This window comes from Protopterus annectens, chromosome 7.part1 (genome assembly GCF_019279795.1).
Source record: "Protopterus annectens isolate FY-2018-M chromosome 7.part1, PAN1.0, whole genome shotgun sequence".
In the NCBI taxonomy this organism is placed as follows: Eukaryota; Metazoa; Chordata; order Ceratodontiformes; family Protopteridae; genus Protopterus; species Protopterus annectens.
The window spans coordinates 526,385,871-526,407,275 of NC_056740.1; the positions used below are offsets into that span (position 1 = coordinate 526,385,871).

Below are 21,405 nucleotides of genomic sequence, written 5' to 3' on the forward strand. Positions count from 1 at the left end.
GGTACCTCGGCCCTTACTCAGACTACAACCACCGAAACCACTGTTAGTGTTGAACCTCCTAATGGGGACAGGTCCACTTCCTCCCAGGGTGTATTTAGGCCCTCTTCTTCTTTTTCCATTAAGGCCTTTACTAAGACCAAATCAGCCATGCATCCCAAGAGGCCTGTTGCACAGGGCTCATCCCCAGGCCCCATGCCTAAAAAGCAGATGCTTAAAATGGCTGAGGATTTAATTACCCTTATCAGGGGCTCCCAGCCCCCTCCAGAAAAGAGACCCAGAGTGGAGGAAGATTCCCCCTCTTCTGAACAGGGCTCCATTATCTCAGAACATTCTGATGTAGAGGAACACTTGTACTCCCTTTATGAAGATTCTAATGCAGAACAGTCAATTCCTTCTGTATCTCCCCAAGAGGATTTTTCCTTTGGGGAAACTTTGCACACCTTGAGGGAGCACACACTTCTGGAACATCTGGCTTATGCAACACGGTTACTGAACTCTCTGGGATACACAATCAACAAAGAGAAATCCAGGCTAACACCATCTCAGAACATAACTTTCCTGGGTGCCAGCTTGGACACAAACACCCTGATGGCCTATCTTACGCCAGAAAAACAGGGTTAACTAACTCAGTGCTTCAAAACATTAGCAAATTGTACCAGGCTTACTGCAAGGAAAATCCTGCAGGCTCTGGGTTTCATGGCATCTTGCATTCTTTTAATCCCATGTGCAAAGTTGCATATGAGGAAACTTCAGTGGTACCTAAAAAACCTATGGTCTCAACACAGCCACAGCTTGGAAACAATAATACCAATAATTCCCTGTTTGCAAAAGGAATTTCTATGGTGGGCCCAAGCATGCCAAACAAACACAGGCCTCCCATTCTGCAAGCCTCAAGCAAATCAAGTCATCACAACAGACGCCTCAGATTACGCGTGGGGGGCGCACATGACAGACAGGTGCATTCAGGGCAAATGGTCACAAAAGGAAAAGCACCTTCACATCAATCAAAAAGAAATGCTAGCAGTGATAAATGCAATTACAGCTTTCAAGGACCTCCTGCATCCAGGACAATTGCTTATAAGTACAGACAACACCACAGTAATGTGGTACATAAACAAACAAGGAGGAACACATTCATATCCCCTGTGCAGACTAGCCATGACATTTTGGAATTTGGCTCTGGAATGGCAAATCGAACTTCAAGCACAGTACTTGCCAGGTTTGGAAAACACGCTGGCAGACAATCTAAGCAGAAATATGACAGATCCACACGAATGGAAGTTGCATCCACAGGTGTTTACAAAGATAATCCAAGCGTGGGGAAGGCCAGACATAGATCTCTTCGCCTCCCACAGGAATCATCAACTGGAAACGTTTTGTTCAAGGACCTTTCGCCCAAAGGCCTGGAGAGTGGACGCCCTTTAATTCAGTCAGACAGGATGGACAGTCTACGCTTTCCCACCTCTGCCTCTTCTACCCAAGGTGCTCTTGAAAGCAAGAGCAGACAGACCGAAGATGATACTGATTGCTCCAGACTGGCCAAGACAGCACTGGTACCCACTCCTGAGGAGCCTAACACATACTCCTCCCTGGCCACTACCTCTAATGCCTCTTCTGCTGACTCAGCACAACTACAAAACTCTTCACAGTCGGCTGAAAACACTCAATCTCGCTGCATGGAAAATTCCTTAACACCATAACAGACCCTACTCACCAAAGAGGTGCAGGATGTCATTCTGGAGGCCAGGAGGCCATCTAATAGGAAGACTTACTCCGCAAAATGGAAACGGTTTTGCTCTTGGAATGAGAAAAAAGGCCAGGACCCTAGAAAACTGAATTTGCCTCGGGTATTACAGTATCTAGCTGAGCTGCTGAACAGTGGACTTTCATTTTCTTCGATAAAAATCCATGCCTGAGCCATTTCTGCAGAATTCAGTACGGATCCACCTTTATTCTCTCATCCACTTTTAAGGCAATTCCTCAGAGGGGCTAAAAATATAAGACCCCCAAGAAAACAACCAGTGCCAGCCTGGAATCTTAATTACATTCTAGAAAAATTAACATTGCCTCCCTTTGAGCCAGATGCCTGAACAGATTTGCAATATTTGTCCTGGAAAACAGCTTTCCTTCTGGCCATTACCTCAGCTCGTAGGGTTTCGGAACTACAAGCCCTCATGGCTGTACAGCCCTTTCTCATCTTCCATCAGGACAGGGTCTCCCTTCGAACCAACCCATCATTTATGCCTAAAGTGGTATCCAGGGTAGCTTTAAATCAAGCCATACACTTACCTACCTTCTACCCCAATCCTCAAAACAAAGGGGAAAAGCTGCTATATTCCTTAGACATCCATAGACAGCTACGTTATTATTTGGACAGAACAAAGCCTTTCAGGAAATCTGAACAACTTTTTGTGTCCTATGCTGTAGGAGCTCAAGGAAAGCCTGTTACCAAACAGACTATTTCAAAATGGATAGGCCACTGCATACGATTCTGTTACTCCTATCATGGGAAACCTGTCCCTGTAGGCATCAGATCCCACTCCACCAGGGCCACAGCTACCTCTACAGCCTTCCTCAGAGGAGTTCCTACCAAGGATATTTTGGAGGCAGCCACTTGGAGTTCTGTACATACCTTCACAAGACACTACCACCTGCCTTTATATTCCAAAACTAGAGCAGGCTTTGCTACTGCTGTGTTGCAGGGCATTCTGGCTCATCCCAGTTCCACCTAGTGCCTGCCACCCTGTGCGTAGCTTTGGGACTCTACCCATATGTGATTACTGCAGCTGTGTATGCACGATGAACATAGTACAGTTTTGTACCTACCATAAATGTAGATGTTCGAGTGCTAATACAGCTGCAGTACAGGTTTCCCTCCCTCCTTCCCCTCTAGGTAAAGGATTAGTGGCTAACTCCTCCTCACACATCCTATTTTGGGTTATCCTCCTATGGTGTATTTGCTTGCAACTACTCTTTTTTGATAACATTGCATTGCTTGTATGTATATATATATATATATATATATATATATATATATATATATATATATATACATATAGCTATATAATTTATGTATTGCCTTCCTTTTGGGGGCACCTGACATCTGGGGCAAGAAAGACTGAAGAATATGGCGTCGGCTGTGAATTGCATACCCCTGTCGCACTGACGTCAGGGAAGAAGGCGACAACAACCGACGCCGGACCAAGACTTTGGAATTTGGCCGACCGAGGACTAGGGTTGCCACCTTTTCAAATGCCCAAAGTGGGACACCTTTTGTAGAAATGTGAGATTTTGCGGAACAAAACATACCCACGGCCTTTGCAAAGGAAAGAACTTCATTTTTTTGCCAAAATAAATACTTATTTTTGTACCATTTGCTTTACTTTTATTATTTATTTGTTTCAGATACAAACTAACTGTTTTATGCAACTATGAAAGAAAATGTAAGAAATTTATTTTGTCTTAAAATCTCAGGACATTTGCCATTTTTTAGTTTTTTTCTCAGGACAAAACTGCCCAAAGTGGGACTGTCCCTCGCAAAGAGGGACAGGTGGTAACCCTACCGAGGACCCGCCTGATGGCAGAGAACCCATATGTGATTACTGCAGCTGTATTAGCACTCGAACATCTACATTTATGGTAGGTACAAAACTGTACTTTCTTTACCTCAGATACAAGGTACAGGGTTTGATACCCACCTATTAAAGAGAAATTGTCTAGGCTTAAAATGGCCCACAAGGCCAGCTAACCTATTATTACCTGTGAATCTGTAAAGATCCACAGGCCTGCTAAGCATAGAGTGTGGTGATGGAGAAACCAGACTCTTTAACTGCCCTTTAAAATGCTTCTCCTCCATAGTCGCAATGTTCATCCTCCATGTGGCGAAGTGCTGATTTGAAAAGCATGTTTTTGTGTCCTCCACATTCATATTGAGAGTAGTAAACTGGTTTACATACGTTATGCTTCCAACAGGAGCACTTAACATAATATGTAGGAAGAAGATCCTTTTTCTGCCAAACCTTTGTTCCCACCTTTGATCTGTCTGGTCTGCAGTCCCTTTCCTTACGTCCTTTATTTGTCTCTTCTTTATGAAAATCACTTTAACAAAAGGAACTGGAGAATGTGGCATGCCTACTGCATAATGTGAGAATATACAGTTTCTGGATGCCTAGGAAAGCTTCATCTGCCTGATGATCTGAATGCCTGCAGCATCAGTTCTGTTTATTCCAAAACATATGTACCACCTTCTTGTAGAGTTGATGAGATTGTGAGTTCCATCTTCATCAACTTTGGGACTAATGCTGGTAGGAATTAGCTCAGGCTTCTAAAACTTTTTCAGGCGATCTGTCCCTGGCTAGCCCTGCTGCAGCTGTTCTTCCATACCACACACTCGCACTCACATCTATGGCTAATTTAGTGTGTCCAGTCCCATCTACTGCATGTCTTTGGAATCTGGGAGGAAACTGGAGCAGCTGGATGCGTCCCACACAAACATAGGGAGGGCATACAGAGGGCACTCCAGCTGAGAATCGAACTGGAGAACCTCTTGCTGTGAGGCGACAATGCCGTTCCCTAATTCTACTATTATTGTAGGCATTTTGAACCATCTCAAGACTGACCATATCTGCTTTCTTGGGACCTTTTCTAGTCTAGGAATGCCCGTGTAGATTCTCTTTGTCTTCAGCACCATGTATCTCACTGCAAACATCAGGTCAGTTGTGCTGCATACTGATATGGATCTAAACTGCTCATCTCCCATCTTGCTGTCCGCTACTGTTTATATTCACTTATCACCCTTTTCAGCACATTTATGCAGCATCAAAACAAAATGCTGTATTACAACTTCCAAATTTCCAACAAAATAAAAACCGACTTAAAACAGAAATAAAAAAACAAAAAAAGAATGAATCTGGCTAGCACTTACTGACATAAAATAAACTTTATTAAAATATTAAATAAAGAGCAAGTGCTTTCATTTCAAGTAAATTACTCTTGCCTGAGATTTCATCAGACTAAGGAACGGCTACAAAAACTCTGTAAATAATCAGGTGCTTAAACTCTACTCATATAGCATCACATGACCTACTAGTCAATATTTGAATGCTTTTGGTTCTTTTAAATGACATCTAAAAATTAACTGCAGAATTAAAACCAAAGTTATTTGTTTCATTTAGTAAACCCTGCCATTTCTATTCAAGATATTCCAAGTAGTCCTCTTTACTTCCACTCCTTGTATTGCCCTTTGCAAGATCCACTACCCTGAAAAGAAATTTCTTAAAATGTACAGAGCATTTAAACAGTTTTTACTTTTTTTTGTTCTTATGTGTTTGAACCATTGTTGATAAACCTGCACGTATTGCAGCTGAAATGTTTGGTGGTACAAGTTCTAACTTTACTTCCTGTATCAGCATAATTTTTTTAATGTGTTCTTTATATTGTACTCGATCATGTATTGCACAAACACATCTCGTACATATGCTCCACCAGGATTATTCAATTGTAATTGTGTTCATAGTCTACATTGCAACTTGTTTCACGTGTGGCCATTTTTACTTTGGACAAACTACATGAAGATTAAAGGATAAGCTACACTAATGAGTCATGCATGCAGGTGTGGTTGTGTAGGGGTTTGTATCTGCGTGTGTGCATAAGCACGTTCATGCATGGTTGTGTGTATTTCTGTGTGTGTGTGTATATGTGTACACACACACACACACACACACACACACACACACACACACACTCTCTCTCTCTCTCTCACACTCGCACTCACACACACACACACACACAGGTGTCTGAATGCGTTTGTGGGGGTGTCTGCATGTATATGTGCGAGCACATGTAGTGTGTAGGGGGATGCCTATAATAGCGTGATACATGGTCTGATCGAGGGAATACTTGCACAGTTGGGTCTGACAGTGCAGTGCCCAGTTCAGAGACATGGTCATGTGCTGCTACTGAGGCGCTTCATTGTGCTGTTTTATCATGTCTCTCAGTTGTACATTCCCCTCTGTCACACTAATTGACCAACCTGCATTGTCAGTTTACCACTGGCAGAAAGAATCTGGAATTTTTTATTTATTTTAATCCATCCCTGGTTGTTTGTATGAAATTAAGATCGGTAGGAGGGGAATTGCACTGCCTGTGCAAGTAACAATTCATAATTCTTTTGCCTATTCATCTGCATCTCGCAGTAAAAGCATTCTTATAGAAGTAATTTGCATAAAAATCGTATGCATCACGTTTGTTTTAGTTATAAAAAAAAATATCAAAGAATTTCTAGGTTGCCCAATTTATAAAGGTGATAATACCATGAAGGATATTTGATATTGAGGAATGCTGTACGTTTCAAGGGCAGTGCACTTCTCTGTCGTGGTATTCTGCAGTATCAGCCAATCCTGTGTGGTATTATTACTTGCTTGTTTTAATATACAGTGTTTTGTTTTTACTTCTACATGCCTTTTAAAAGGGTACTTTGTGAACTTAACCATAAAGGAGCTGGAGTTAAACTGTTGTGGAGATATTAGTATTGAAATGATAAGCATTAAAAGTTACTTTACCTATATGCCAGGTTTCCTCACATATAATCATAATGCATTGACTGTGACTTTACATTTATTCATACAGCAGCAGTCAGTAAAGTCAGTAAAGTCACAACAGGTGATGGATTTCAAATACTGAGTTAAGCTGTTGAATCAGGTAAATTATGGGCAGCACAGTAGCTACTTCACAATGCTCGATTCTCCAGCAGAATACTCACCTGAAGTACTTTTGATGAGGAGCCTGCACGCCCTTCCTTTGTACATGTAGGTTTTTGCTTGGTGCAGTCATTTCCTCCCACATCATATAGATGTGCTTTAGATGAATTGCCGTTCTCCCGAATTGCCTGTAGGTATGTGTGCTCTGTTTCTCCGCTGAAGAGTTAGTCCCCTACCTTATGCCCAGTAAGTGCTGGGATTGGCTGTGGGTCATCCCCAGTTGTGAATTAGATTGTGTGATGTGTAGCATTTTTGATCATTGTTGCAGTAGGTTAAGCTATTTGGGTCCTACCCTGTGTGATTTGCCAGTTTTAAAAGCTTTAGGGCACTTTTGATGCACTCTGTCGGGGGGGGGGGTTGGCAGGTGAAGGTTCTTCACTCAGCTGGGAAAGGGAACCTGAATCTGGAATGAGTATGCCTTCCATGGGTCATTCATTTTCTAGGGAGTTTCCCAGTGCAGGTGAATATATTGAGAAAATGTTGCCTCTCTGGTTTCTATTTTTATGGACATGGAAGATGTGCTTGGATTTGCTGAGGAGCTCATTTCTGCCTTTTCTTTGTGTAATTCTTCCTTTGGCGAGAAATGAGAGTTTCCTCTTTCTCTGCATTGGATTTTCAGTCAGAAAGAGCATTGCAATGGGATGGTTATACTTATCAATCTGAATAGTCAGATTCTGAAGAAAGTGTGACTTTATTTTTCCCTCTTGAAGATCATCTTTTTCTGAAACCTTATCAAAGCTGAAAGAGATTTTTCAGTGGGAGCTGAATGAAATTCCTGTGGCACAGAAAATGTATTGATTTGTTACATTTGGATATACCTAAATCTGCTAATGTTTCTAAAGCAGACAAAACAAGAGAGGAGAAAGTATTTTTCTCACTGTGTCTAGTTTGCCTAATAGTCAGCTTCCTGCCCCAGGAAGTCTAAGTAGTTGTATAGGATACCTCAGACTCTTATAAGTATTTTTCCATCCCTAAAGCAGACCCAGTAGTGATTTCTCTACATAGAACTACTACTGCTCATCAGACAATTGCTGCTCACCCTATTCACTCTGACAAGAATGGAATTCTTTGACATGTTGGGGAAGAAAGTTTATTCTTCTGCTACTTTATCTTTCAGGATTTTAAACTGTCAAGGTCATATGGTAAAGTATTTGCTTTTATCTTTTGAAAACATTCAAAAGTTCATTATTAGCCTTCCTTCTTCTGAGGTAAGCAATTCCTTGAATGTTATACTAATGTCTGCTTCCCATGTTACTAAGCATGTTTTAAAGTGTGCTTGTGATGCTGCAAATTGTTCTTCCAGAGCTACTGCTTCTGGGTCAGTAATGAGAAGACTGGCACAGATTCATTCTCAAAATCTTTCTGAAAATGTTAAAACTGAAATGTTCTCCCTTAGACAAGAAAGTTTGGCCCTTCTGCAGCTAAGGTACTCAAGAAGTGTGATGAAAGGGGAAAGTCGATTCAAAGGGTGACTTGTATATTTAAATCTTCCTTTTTTAAAGCAAATAAAAATTTCCCTTCCTCTTCTGTTCCCTTCTTCAATCAACATTTTAAGCAACAAGGAGACTTAAGCAGGAGTTTTAAAAATGATGACAAAAGAGACTCTAAAAAGAAAAGAAAAGCTTCAAAAAATTGAGGACAGTCTTCCCAATCAGTATGCTCAGGCTTCCCCTTCCCATCTTGGCAACCTCTCCATTTCCCTAAGGCTTCACCTTCCCTTGTGGTACCAGATTGTGTTGGACAAATGGGTTTTAAATGTAATTCAGCAGATGTACGCTTGCCAATGGGGAAATACCTCCCCATGTTCCAGGAGGACTCCTGTTTGCCCTTTGAGCCAAGTCCCCTTGTTTTCTCACATTTCTGCATCAAATGTTTGCCCAAGGAGTAACAGAACCTGTGCCCCGCCCCCCCACACACACACACACTTGTCAGATGGGAAAGTGCTTTTATTCAAGGAGTTTTCTGGTACTAAAGAAGGAAGGATCCTGGAGGCCTGTGCTGGACATTCCTTTGAAAATCTTTTAAATCTTGACAAAAAGTTCAGAATGTTTTCCTTTCATTCCTTTTTACTCCTGCTCCTTTCTGTAGCTTTCATGGTAAAGCTAGACTTAAAAGGATGCTTATCATCACATTCCCATTGGCAAGCTGTTCAAATATGTTTTAAGATTTTTTGTGTCTTGGTTACATGTCAGTTCTGTCTGTGTTGCTCTTTGGACTTTCCACTGCACCAGGTGTTTTCTCAAGGTGTTTGGCATCTAATTGCCTATAGTAGACTTTAATTCATTCCTCGGAGCTCTGGAAGTTTGTACTGTAATTTCCAATGGGCGGAGAAAAAAGCTTTTTGATGGAATTAGATTTTGTCCTCCCATTTCAAACAAATATTGTACATTTGGAACTGTAATAGTAAAGAACAACAACAATAGTAAAGAAGTACAAATGGTAAACTCGTCAGAACAAACTTTTTTATATTGGTAGGAGTCTTTAGGTTCTAGGTCTTAAAATGAATTTTTTAAGTCCCAGTAAACACAGTATCTATTAAGTTTATAATATTTTGTTAAAAAAAAAAAAACATAATATCTCAGCAACTGTTCAGGTTAAACATACTGTCAGCAGCATTTTGTTCATACAGCTGAGAGCTTTTATATGATGCTAAGTATTTCTGTGTGTACTGTTTAGTTGTCAAGATGTTTAGAAAAACATGACATTAATGGCTTTAAAAATAACTGTTGTATGAGTAAGAATTAATATCCTTTTACCTGCACTAGATGGAGGTCATATATGAATAGAATTGTATTTGCCATTTTATAAGCTTTAAGATGAAATCTTTTAATACTTTGTATGTAGCATGGTCTTGGAATTATTGTCACATATATGAACAAGTAATATTTGAAGCCTAGAGGTTATCAGTAGGATCTAACTGCAGAAACACCTGGAGGCGTCACTCAGGTGTAATGGGTTGGCATTCGCATCTTTTCTGTCATATCTTTGCAGACTCTTCTTAAACTGTCGAGTCTTTAGCAACTCTTCAAAATTTCTTACTCAGTCTGTTTTCAAATTAACTTAAGTCTCAAGTCATCCCTTCTCAACTAATTGTATTCCTGTGATAAATGAGCATGGCATCTAGGTCCATCGAGGTCATCATTCTTCTGTATCCATCTCTTGTATACCCATCATTGAGTACAACGCCCCCTTCAGTATGCACCTGACCAGGCACATGGAATAACTGGAATGTCCTCCAAGGTTCCTCACGAAAAGAATAGTGTGTGTAAATAACATGTCCTGTGCAAATCACCTCAAAGCCCTATCTCCATACTGTTTCCTACAGACTGAGAGGCGATCTCTGTGTGGCATACAAGGCGTCTCTGGCCTGAGAGAGCAAAACCTGATTGCAGATGAGCTTGAAAGTAGGTCAGTATCTGAAGTAGCTAACTTCATTTGGTCTGCAACCTGTGGGTCTCGGATCCGAGCCGGCAGCTTTCCAAGCTTACAGATCTGAGCGCCAAGCTCCTCCCCTTACCCATAATGCCCTGCTACCTCCTTGTAACCCTCAGATCTTGTTTGCCGCGGCTTATGATAGCTTCTCAGAATGAGCTCCGAGTTGGTTTGTGAGTAAAATTAACAAAAGAATTCAAATATCTTTTCCTATCTTTCCCTTGTACACTTCTGTGTGTGTGAACCCCGGGTAGTTTCTCTTTAGTGGTTCTTATATTTAGTGTCTGTTAATCTAATTGTTTAGTCAGCTAGTTGTCCTCCCCCACTAGAGTATGTGAAGGCGTGTGCTGTTTTACTTTTTCTTATAACCATGGCCGAAGGCCCTAAGGCCATTTTTTCGAAATGCACCGAGTGTGGTCATAAGCTGTCCCCAGCAGATGGCCACACTCTGTGTGTGTTGTGCCTGGGTGTGGAGCACCTTTCCACAGGCTGCACTATTTGTGCAGCCTTTAATCCCAGAGCATTGAAAGACAGAAAGGCCAAGCTGATTTTGGCGGGCCTTCTGCCACCAGAATCTACTTCGTCTTCTGCTGTGGTGCCAGCCACCTCTATGGCTGCCCCACCTGCTACTTCCGATCCCCTGGCCGGGACTCACCCTCCCTCTTTGGTCCAGGAGAAAAGGGAGGGAAGAAAAAAGGACAAGAAAGACGGGGGGGGGGGGGAGAGAGAGAAACACTGCAGCCATAAAAGGCGGTTGGAGTAGACTCCCTCGGCTCCGCCATCTAAAGTTGTTGCTTCTCCCTTGAAGGTCTCCGGGTCTACCCCCTCTCGGCTCTGCTCCCCTAGTTTCTCCCCGGAGCCGGAGGAGGAGACCCGGTCACCTTCTAGGTCATCAAGGCGACCTTCCCGGCCACCTTCGGTGGCCTCTAGTAGGTCTACTAGGAGCTTGTCGGACGCAGATATGGATCGGATGATGCGTCGTTTTTTGCAGGCTCAAATGCAGATGGGAGTGCTCGTGCATCCCACCCACCCCCCTCTGGGGGGGAGCTCGACACCTTTTTTTGCCCCCTATTGCTCCTTCTCCGACCTGCTTTCGGGTCTCGGAGCTGTCTGATCCGATTAGCTTCGTTGCCGGGTGGGGTCGGCGCCAACAGCGTTTCCATCTTCGGCGCCGACCATACCCTCTGGTCTGTCTCCAGGCTTGTTGTCCGATCCGAGCTCTTGGAGCCGTGGGGTGGGTGTCGGAGCCAGAGGGTCCAGTGGAACTTCGGCTCCGTCCAGGTCGGGTCACACTACTCTTTCGGATCTGATCGGGTCGCCCTCGGCGCCGGTCCGTACATCGGAGCCGAGGGAACTGCTCTCTGATCCAAGGGAGAGCAGTTCACCATCGGCATTCGATGTAGTGGAGAGGGTCCTCTCAGGAGACTCGAGACCCCCGGTTCTTGTTTCGGACCAGCCCGTCACTCCCAAGCAGTTGAGCCTATCCTCCATCATCCGAACCCAGGGACAGCCTGCGCTTACGTCCCAGATGGTTCCCTTGGAGGAACAGGACATCGTTGGTGAGGCCTCTTCGGATAGCACCCCCCCCCCCGAGCGGAAGTGCAAGAGCAGGCACTTAGACTCACATGAGTCCCTCACAGAGGACACAGACTTGGAGGAAGGGGAAGGCTCCCCAAGATCACCCCCTGAAGACGTCTCCTTTGGAGACATCATGGAAATGTTACGCATTAGGGGAGGGTGGTCCGCCCAAAAGCCTTCCTCAGACGAGTCCGTGTTTCTGGAGGCGTTTGACGCAGGCCCATCTACCTCTTGGGTGTCCCCCCCCCCCCATGACCCCCTGGTAGATCTTATTACTACCAGGGTGTGGAAGGAGCCGGACACTGTGGAGCCGATCCCCAAACGTCCCGACAAAATACTAAGCCCCCCCTCGGGCAAGGCATGTTGGAGTAAGGGTGCCCCTGTGTATGCTATGGTGGTGGCAGTGGCCACCAAGAAGGAACAAGCACAGGAGAGTTCCTCGGTACACCCTCCAGACTAGGACTCTCGGATGATGGACCATTTGCGAAAGCGGATGATCTCTTCAGCGACCTTCTCTGTAAGGTCACTGAATTATATGGCACATGTTATTCGGCTCCAGCGTGACCTGATTAAGGAGTACGCTGGATCACCCCCAGAGTCCATGTTGGCCGAGGACAAGCGTACGTTCTCGTCCCGAATGGCCACTCTCAAATCGATCACCAACACATCCATGCAGCTCCTCTCCCATGCCACGGAGGGAGCAGCTAGGGCTAGTGGAACGGGCGTGGTCTTAGGCAGACAGGCCTGGCTCCGTCTTTGCGATTTTGCGGAACCCTTCAGGGCGTCCTTCGCAAACGCTCCTTATGACGGTTCAACGCTCTTTGGCAAGACAGTCCGCAACACGCTTCTCCAGAGCGAGAAAGATGGGATGACGTTGTCTGCCGTCGGGATCCGCTTCTCTGCTCCCCAGAGGTCCTATTCCAGGAACCAAAAGGGACAGAAGAAGATGTGGTTCCGGAAGACTCAACAACCCCGTTTTGCTCCGAAGACCTTGTCCTTCAGAGGCAGAGGAGGACAAGGTGGACGCCAGCCCAGAGGCAGAGGGGGCCCGAAGAACTTTGGGTCGAGTGAACCTTTCTCGGACCAACCCACGCAGCAGCCCTGAGGGGTTGCCCGACTGCTCTTCTCTGGAGGCAGCCGGGGGGGGGGGGGAGGCGCTTCTCGGAACACCTAGCCAAATGGGAGTCCATCACCACAGATCACTGGGTGCTCCGAATTGTATCCAGAGGATATTCAATCCCTTTCTTAACCTCCCCTCCTCGATCAAGAAGAAACCCTGATGTCCCACCCAGTCAGAGGGATGCAGCAGCTATAGAAATTCAAGGGCTGCTAAGAAAAACAGCAGTCCAGCCCGTCCCCCCAGAGCAGTCCGGATTAGGGTTTTACTCCAGGTTCTTTTTGGTGCCAAAAAAGATGGGGGACCTAAGACCCATACTCGACCTTTCAACGCTGAACCTGTCAGTAACCAAAGAGAAATTCCGGATGGTCACTATTCAATCCATTCTCCCACTGTTACAGGAGAATGACTGGATGTGCTCAATAGACCTCCAAGATGCGTACTACCACATTCTTATGGACAGATGAACCAGGAGGTTTCTCCGCTTTCGGCTAGGAACCAGTCATTACCAGTTCAGGGTCCTACCCTTCGGTCTGGTGTTTACCAAGGTCATGGCAGTAGTAGCTGCCCACCTGAGGCTTCAGGGCATACAGGTCTTTCCGTACCAGGATGACTGGCTCCTTACCGCCCCCACCAGGCATCAACTTTGCTCAAACAGAGATTACCTGTTACAACTAGCTCACCAACTAAGAAATCATTCCTGCAACCCACTCAAATTTTGGATTTCATAGGGGCCAGGATAGACGCAACACAATCCAGAATTTTCTTGACAACCGACAGGCTACGCAATCTTTTCCTCCAAATCTTGGACCTCTTACAGTCTCCTGCACCTTCTGCCATATTGGTCCTGAGGGCCCTGGGATCCATGGCGGCTGCCATCACTCTATCCCTGTTTGCCCGTCTGAAGATGAGAATCCTTCAATGGACTCTTCAAGTGCAATGGTCTATTCTTTTTCAACCCCTATCTACTCCTATTCCTCTCAGCAGGGTTTGCAAGGAGTCGTTTCTCTGGTGGCTTCATTCCAAAGACCTCCGGGAAGGACGTCCTTTCGTCCTACCTCCCCCACAAGTCACGGTGACTACGGACGCATCTCTCCTCATGTGGGGGGGGCATTGCAGGGGCAGATCCGTCCAGGGCACGTGGACTCCCACAGAGACCTCACTTCATATCAGTGTACTGGAGAATGAGGGTGGTGCTTTTGGCATTGCAGGCTCTCAATCACCTTCTTCCTCCAGGTACAATTGCAATTCAATTGGACAACATGTCTGTAGTCTGGTACATAAACAAATGGGGCGGGACCAGATCCTATCCTCTTTGCAGGGAGAGGCCATGAGAGTGTGGGAATGGGCGATCTCCACCAACCGCTTTCTCATAGCAATGCACATTCCAGGTCGGTCAAACATCTTGGCAGACAGGTTGAGTCGAACGATCCCCTCACCTTACGAGTGGTCTCTGAACCCAACAGTTGCAAACCAAATATTCCTCGCTTGGGGTCAACCTTGCTGCGATCTCTTCGCTTCACCTTCAAACACAAAGTGCAGCGAGTTCTTCACTCTGATTCCCCCACCAGGGGAAGCCCCCAGAGACGCTGTAGGTCATGCTTGGCCATCCGGTCTTCTGTATGCTTATCCCCCTCTTCCTCTGATGACAAAATTCCTACAGAAAGCTCATCATTTGGGGAGCAGAGTTATCCTCATAGCCCCATTCTGGCCTCGCCAGGCCTGGTTCCCTTACATATGGTCTCATCTAATACATCTTCCCTGGATCCTAGATCCCAGTCCGGATCCGATTTCCCATCCCCTGGGGCTCAGGACCCCTGACCTGGGTCATCTCAAGCTCTCAGCTTGGTTGATCCAGTTCCCCTAATGGCTAGGACTCCCGGATTATCCTCCTCAGTTAAGGCCATCCTAATGGCCGCGCACAAACCATCCACCAGAAAGATCTACAAGAGTAAATGGAAACGGTTTACCCTTTGGGCAGAGATGATGAATCTAGATCCTTTCACGGCCCCCGTCCCAGTAGTCCTTGACTTTCTTTCACATATTTTTCAGCAGGGAGCTAGTGCTTACGCTATTAAAGTCCAGTTGGCGGCTATCTCCCACTATCACATCAGTAACAGCTCAGGACCTCTGGCTTCATCCAAGATCTGTAAATCATTCATGAAAGGAGCCTTCTTATTAAGACCCCCGATCAGAGATGCAGTACCTCCATGGGATCTTACCGTAGTTCTTCAAGCTTTAACTGGGCCCTCATTTGAACCGGCGGCCACAGTGGAATTAAAGTATGTATCTTGGAAGACAATCTTCTTGATTGTCATTACTTCCACCAGGAGAATTTCAGAGCTTCACGCTCTTTGCTGTAAGCCCCATACATCATCTTTCATAAGAACAGGGTCTCCCTCAGGACTAATCCCTCCTTCCTGCCCAAAGTCTCTTCAGAGGCCAATATCAATCTACCGGTCTTCTTTCCAAATTTTCAGAATAAAGGAGAGTAGAGACTCCATTGTTTAGATGTTCACAGACAGCTACGTTTCTACCTGAACAGAACAGCAGATATCAGGAAATCTGCCCAACTTTTTATGTCCTTTGCAAAATCACATTTTGGGAAGCCAGTCACTAAAGTTACATTAGCTAGATGGATCTCCCAATGTATCCTCCTCGCCTACAAAAGTTCTGGTCTTCCTGAGCCCCTAAAAGTGCAAGCCCATTCTACATGATCTATGGCTACCTCTGCTGCATTTTGGTCAAGGGTCTCTTTAGATGACATTTGTGCAGCAGCAACTTGGGCTTCTTCACATACCTTCATTTCACACTATAAATTGGATCTCATATCCAGAGGATGTGCTTCTTTTGGCTCCGCAGTGCTCCTGAATATCCTTCCATAAGGGCCTCCCAAGTTTCTGGTAGCTGGGGACTCTGTCCCACAGGTTGCAGACCAAATGAAGATAACTACTTCAGATAAAGAAGTTATGTACTCACCATAACGTTCCATCTGAGTAGGTAACTTCATTTGTCTGCACCCGGCCCTCCCTCCTTCCCCCGGACCTATGGTTTGCTAGTTACGAGCCTGTGTATACCTTGTTCAGTCCTCACCATTGCAAAGTGATAAGGATTACTAGGTTATAGAAACTTTCTATTGCCTTCTCTGGCAAACTCTATCTGAGGGTTGCAAGGAGGTAGCAGGGCATTATGGGCAAGGGGAGGAGCTTGGAGCTCGGATCTGTAAGCTTGGAAAGATGCCTGCTTGGATCCGAATCGGATCTGAGACCCACAGGTTGCAGACAAATGAAGTTACCTACTCAGATGGAACGTTATGGTGAGTACATAACTTCTTTTTGTCTCCTGTCAGAGCAGCCAACTAAAGAAATTCTGCTTCAGGACTCCTTGTAAACAGGCCTGGAAGACAAGATACCATCACATTCCCAATGATTGGAATGTTCCTCTATAATTTCCACTGATATCCAGGGTTCTTCTAAAGATTCAGAAGGACTCTCCACAAATTGTAGTGGTGACTCATTTTTGGCCCAGGCAACAGTGGTTCTCATTTGTTTTTAATCTGGACAAGGGCAATTACCATAGGCTTCCCCACTAACTGGATTTGCATAGACAAGATAGGGGTTGCTTGATGCACCCCAACCAGAAAACTCTTCAGTCCTTGCCTGAATGATAGAATTTTGATACCTTTTAGGCACCTTTTTTGATGAGGACGTTCAGCAAGTACTAAAGAAGGCAAAAAAAATACTACTAAAATATCATGTATGGGCAAGTGGAAAATGGTTTCTAGTTGTTGACATTCCAAGAAACAGGGTCATCTTCAGCCCCCAAGCTGCCTTTTGTTTTTGATTATTTGTTTATGTTACTGTCCTCTGACCTTTCTCATTCCTCTTTCAAGGATCGTTTGCCAGCCATATCTGCTTGCTTGCCCTTAGTTCTCATTTTTTAACCATTCCCAAGTTCAACATTTTGGAAGGGTTGCTGCATATGCATCTACCTAGGAAACAGGTGGCCTCTTTTTGGGGTCGTAACTTTGAGCTTGATTTTTTTTTTTTTCCATTTGATCCTGCTTGTCAGGCTGAGTGGAGATTCTTATATGGAAGACTGTTTTACTCATTGCTTTGAGTATCATGTGTTTCAAAGACTTACATTGATTCAGTCCTGCCTTATTTTTCACAAAAGACAGGGCTTCTTTAGATAGTCTCCATTCTTTTTCGCCTAAAATGGTTTCAGAATTTACCTTGAGGTAGACTGTTAATTTCCCTTCTTGTCTGAACCTAGGAACAAGGTTGAAAAGATTATTTACATTCCAGATGTCCATAGGCAGCTCAAATACTACCTAGACAAAACTCTGTAGCCTTCAGGAAAGCTGATTTGCTTGTCAACTAGAAGGTAAGAGGAAAGAACAATCCGTCAAAGTAGATTATTACCATATGCTTGTCTCACACTGTTGCCTTTTGTTATTCTCACTGTAGTAAGCAACTTCAAGGCAGGGTTAGGGTCCATTCCACAAGTACTTTGGCTTCTTTGCTGGTTTTCTGGGAAGGGTTAAGAGTTGAAGTATTCTAGAGGCAACAACTTGATCCTTCATACATTTACAAAGCGCAGTTTTTCTTTTCCAGGTCCAGAACAAGCTTTCCTAGGACCATTCTCCAGGAACTCCTGGATTCTTGGTTATTTTTTTTTTCTTCTCACATTTCATTTCTAAGCTGTAGTAATCTACTAGAATTACTGTACTATTGTAGGCTGCTGTACTAAATGTTGAATGCAGTAGATTGGTGTAAGTAAACTTACCTTAATAGTATAGTAGATGTTCTGACAGATCCGTGTTCCAGTAGCCACCCCTCCCTTAAGACCCATCATTTTGGCTGTTTTTCTTTCTGTATTTGCCAAGGTGTGGATGTGTATATACCCTTGTTTATATAGTTTACTGTTGTTTTTTTTTTTTTTTTTTTTCTAGCATTATCCTCTCAGGACTATAACTTCCATTTTTTTTTTCTAGGCAAAAAAACTGTGAAGAAATTTTGCCAGGATCCCGAGGGGAGCTCCATATAATTAGAACACGTGAAAGGCACTCTTATTAAAACTTTGAAATCTAGCTGGTCACAGGGTCCGGTATCCAAGTAACTTAGGCTACTGCAACATAGACATATTAGAACATCTGTTATGTTAACAGCAACAACTTTTATCAGAGAGTGAGTGAGTGAGTGAGTGAGTGAGTGAACACAACACTATAGTTTTTTCTTTTTTTCCCCATTTGTCCCACTGGACATAAGTGTAAGTATCCATTTTCAGTAGTGATCTGGAAGCACTGTATGGTTAAGTGACCTGCTCTGAGTCGCACAGTTGGCAAATTCATGTGGAAGAAATCAAACCCTGGAGCAAGTTAAACAGCTCAGACCTTAATCTTCTGCCAACTGCCAGACCTGTTAGGTAGTGATTAACTTTTTAAAGTGGTTATTCTAAAGGTAAACCAGTAGCTATCAACTACACATATTGCTAAGTTCTTAACTTGGATTCTTTAAGATTAAAATCAGATGCTGTAGGTGCAAGTTATTGTGTTCTGAGCAACTCAGTAGTATGAAACTCCGCAAAACTAATTACTACACCAAGCATTGTGTCTGTTAATCTAGCTTTACATTGTAGCTAAGGAAGAGCATGGCAGTCAAATTTTGTATACCCTCTACAGGGAATTTTAATTTATGCTAGTATATGTGTTTTGTTTTGTAGGTTCGTCTACGAAAAAACAGGTAAACTGAAGAGGCTCCTTACGTATCCAAACGGAGAGGGAAACATGAATGAAATAAAGCTGTATCGCTTGAATACTCTTTTATTTCTGTGGTTTATTGCAGATGAATGTTTTAATACCTCAGTTTCCACTGCTGGGTTGGATCTTTCTTGCCATTTGACAGCCCAGCTGTTAATTATTAAGGGAAAAAATTCTGTATACTTTCAGTGTATATTTTGGCCTGCCTTTTTCCACCTTTTATGATTTTTCACCCTAAGTACTAACTATTTTTAGTTGCTTGCTCATTTGTCTTGTGTTGACATTCTGAGCATCTGTAACTGTAAAACAGAAATAATAATAATAGTAACATGCAGAATAGGGAGAAAGAGAAAACAAGCATGAGAGAAGACCAGATAAATGTACTGTGCAGCTCTAGAACTAGAAGCTAAACATAACCTGATAGGTTAATCCTTTTGTACTAACAGTACTGTCCATCCATCCTTAAGTTTGAATTATCATATTTGTAATTATCGATTCAGGGTGTTTAAAACAAACCAGTATCTGTTTTGCACATGGTCTAGTATGTAACTTCTAGAGTTCTCCATCTGCTCTTATTTAGATTTGTGTGTTACAAAAGATTAACTTGTTTGATTTTGTTTATGAGCTAGAGGGAGTAAATAACTAGCAATTAACCGTCCATGTTCTTTGTAAATAGAAGTAGGAGAGATTGATGTGATGCAGTGTAATGCTCTTACTAAAATGAGTATTTTTGCTGTGTTGAAATATGCCACATTTTATCAACTGCTCCTTGGTGTGCAATAGACAAACCTGTATAAGAGGACTGATACTTGAAGTAAATATCTTGACTGATTGTGATCCCATAAATGTTTTTATGTGTGTTTTAATAATTACAGTTTATTTATATTACAATACAACTCAGTCCATTCATCTTTGATTGATTATTGTAATTGTTTATTTCACTACCAGTTATAAATTTGTGGTCCTTTTTATTGAGCATATCTACAGTAGATAGTCGAGATTATGTAATGTACTGCTTTTGTTTGAAAAAAAAAAAGTTTTGTAAAGCTGTCACCTTGCTTTTTAGGAATCTGAAGAGTTGTACATATGAAAGTAGCACATCACACATTTACACATGTGGCAGTTTTCTTACCTGTTTCTTCCATTTAATATGCGCTACCTTACTTCTACTCCTCTGCACAAAATGTTGCATTGTGCAAGCATACATAGCTGTTGTTGCCCAAACTGTATGTTTCACTGTCTGCTGCTGAGTTGTCATTTATCGTTTGGTTTACACAACTGTATTGTGTTGTCATTGTATATTTGTGTCCCGAGTAATTCTCCCCAGGATTTCACTGAAATGTGACTTCCAGGTTAGATATTCCCAGTTAATAGATGTAATAAAGAAAGGAGTAGCACACTGGTAAGACAGACTATCAAGGCGAAAGAACCCATCATTCAGGTCATCTTCTTGCTTATGAGATGATGCCACATTAGCCTTTGAGAATACAGACTGACTAGTAGTGGATGTTCTTCGTGTTTCACTGTTGCAGTCATTACATTTGGGTAATCTGCTGGCAGGTTGCCCTCAGTCGGCCTGAATATCAAAGTCTTGGGTCCTTCTGTCTCCTCTTCCATGACGTCAGGTCGTCAGGGGTATAAAACATGCAGCCGACGCCATTTTATTCAGTCTTTCTTGCCAAGTGGTGCCTGAAGCAGAAGCAGTTCGCAAGTGCCGGTCGGCCGACTCCTGAAATTTTAGCATTCGAGTTTCAAAACCGAAGTCTACAATTAAAGCTAAGTACCCTGTTGGGGAAACTTTTTCTTGCTCCTTACCGATGTCAGTAAAAGTTAATAATTGCATTACTTTTGGGAAGCAAATACCTTATAAGGATTTTCATTTGTACTGTATTCCTTACCTAGGCCCAGATCATAACATGCCTTGCTGTCGGTTTTGTGCTAGATTTAACCAACGCACCATTAAGCGTCGATATATTTTTGCTTCAAAATATTTTTGATCCAGATTTAATTACCCTGAAATGTCGTCGGATAGCAATCCGACTACCAGAGTTCACAAAAAAATGCAAAGAAAAAGACAGACAGACCATTGAGGTCCAAAACCAATGACTAAGCTTCTCCTAAGCCAGTCGCCGGTACTCAGTGAGGCGCTTTCGCAGCCCCTGATACCCGCTACTTTTGAGTCGCAGGCCTCTACCAAGACCCATGCGAAGTTCAGTATGCCGCCCGATTCTCAGAGTACTGTACCCGCGGATGTCTCTCCCTCGGATGGGTCCGGAGCCACTGAGCAGGCACCGGCTTCTGAGGGTGTTTTCAGGCCTCAACATTTCCATATAAAACCGACGCCAGCTTTAATAAACAAAGACAAAAACAACTTCTGAGTCGAAAAAAAACGATGGATGAGCCACGTGCTCAGGCCCCTATACCTGAAAAAACAGATGATCAAAATGGCTAAGGACTTAATTACCTTGATCAAGGGTTCCCAACCCCCCCCCCCCCCTTGCTAAGAGGCCTAGGCAAGACATTGATTATGAATCTTCAGATCAGGTTTCTATTTCCTCTGATTCCTCTTCTGATCAGGAATTTTCTATACCACCCTATGAGGATTCAGATGCAGAAGAATCCATTCCATCTGCATCTCCTCCTGTGGATTATTCTTTTGGAGAAACCTTGCATACTTTAAGGGAACATTTTCATTGAGAGGGTCAGGATTTCTCTGAATCAAAAAAGAGGCTTAGGGATTTCCTTCTTCTTCCTCAGCA

General features: G+C 43.6%; 1 long non-coding RNA gene across 1 annotated transcript in view; it reads left to right on the forward strand.

Moving 5' to 3' along the window:
* LOC122807851 overlaps positions 1-19,560 on the forward strand; it is a 77,252-nt gene extending 57,692 nt beyond the window's left edge. The window contains exon 2 of the long non-coding RNA XR_006365726.1: positions 18,610-19,560. This is a non-coding gene — a long non-coding RNA (uncharacterized LOC122807851). The remainder of the gene's footprint in view (positions 1-18,609) is intronic.
* Positions 19,561-21,405: the final 1,845 nt, after the last annotated feature.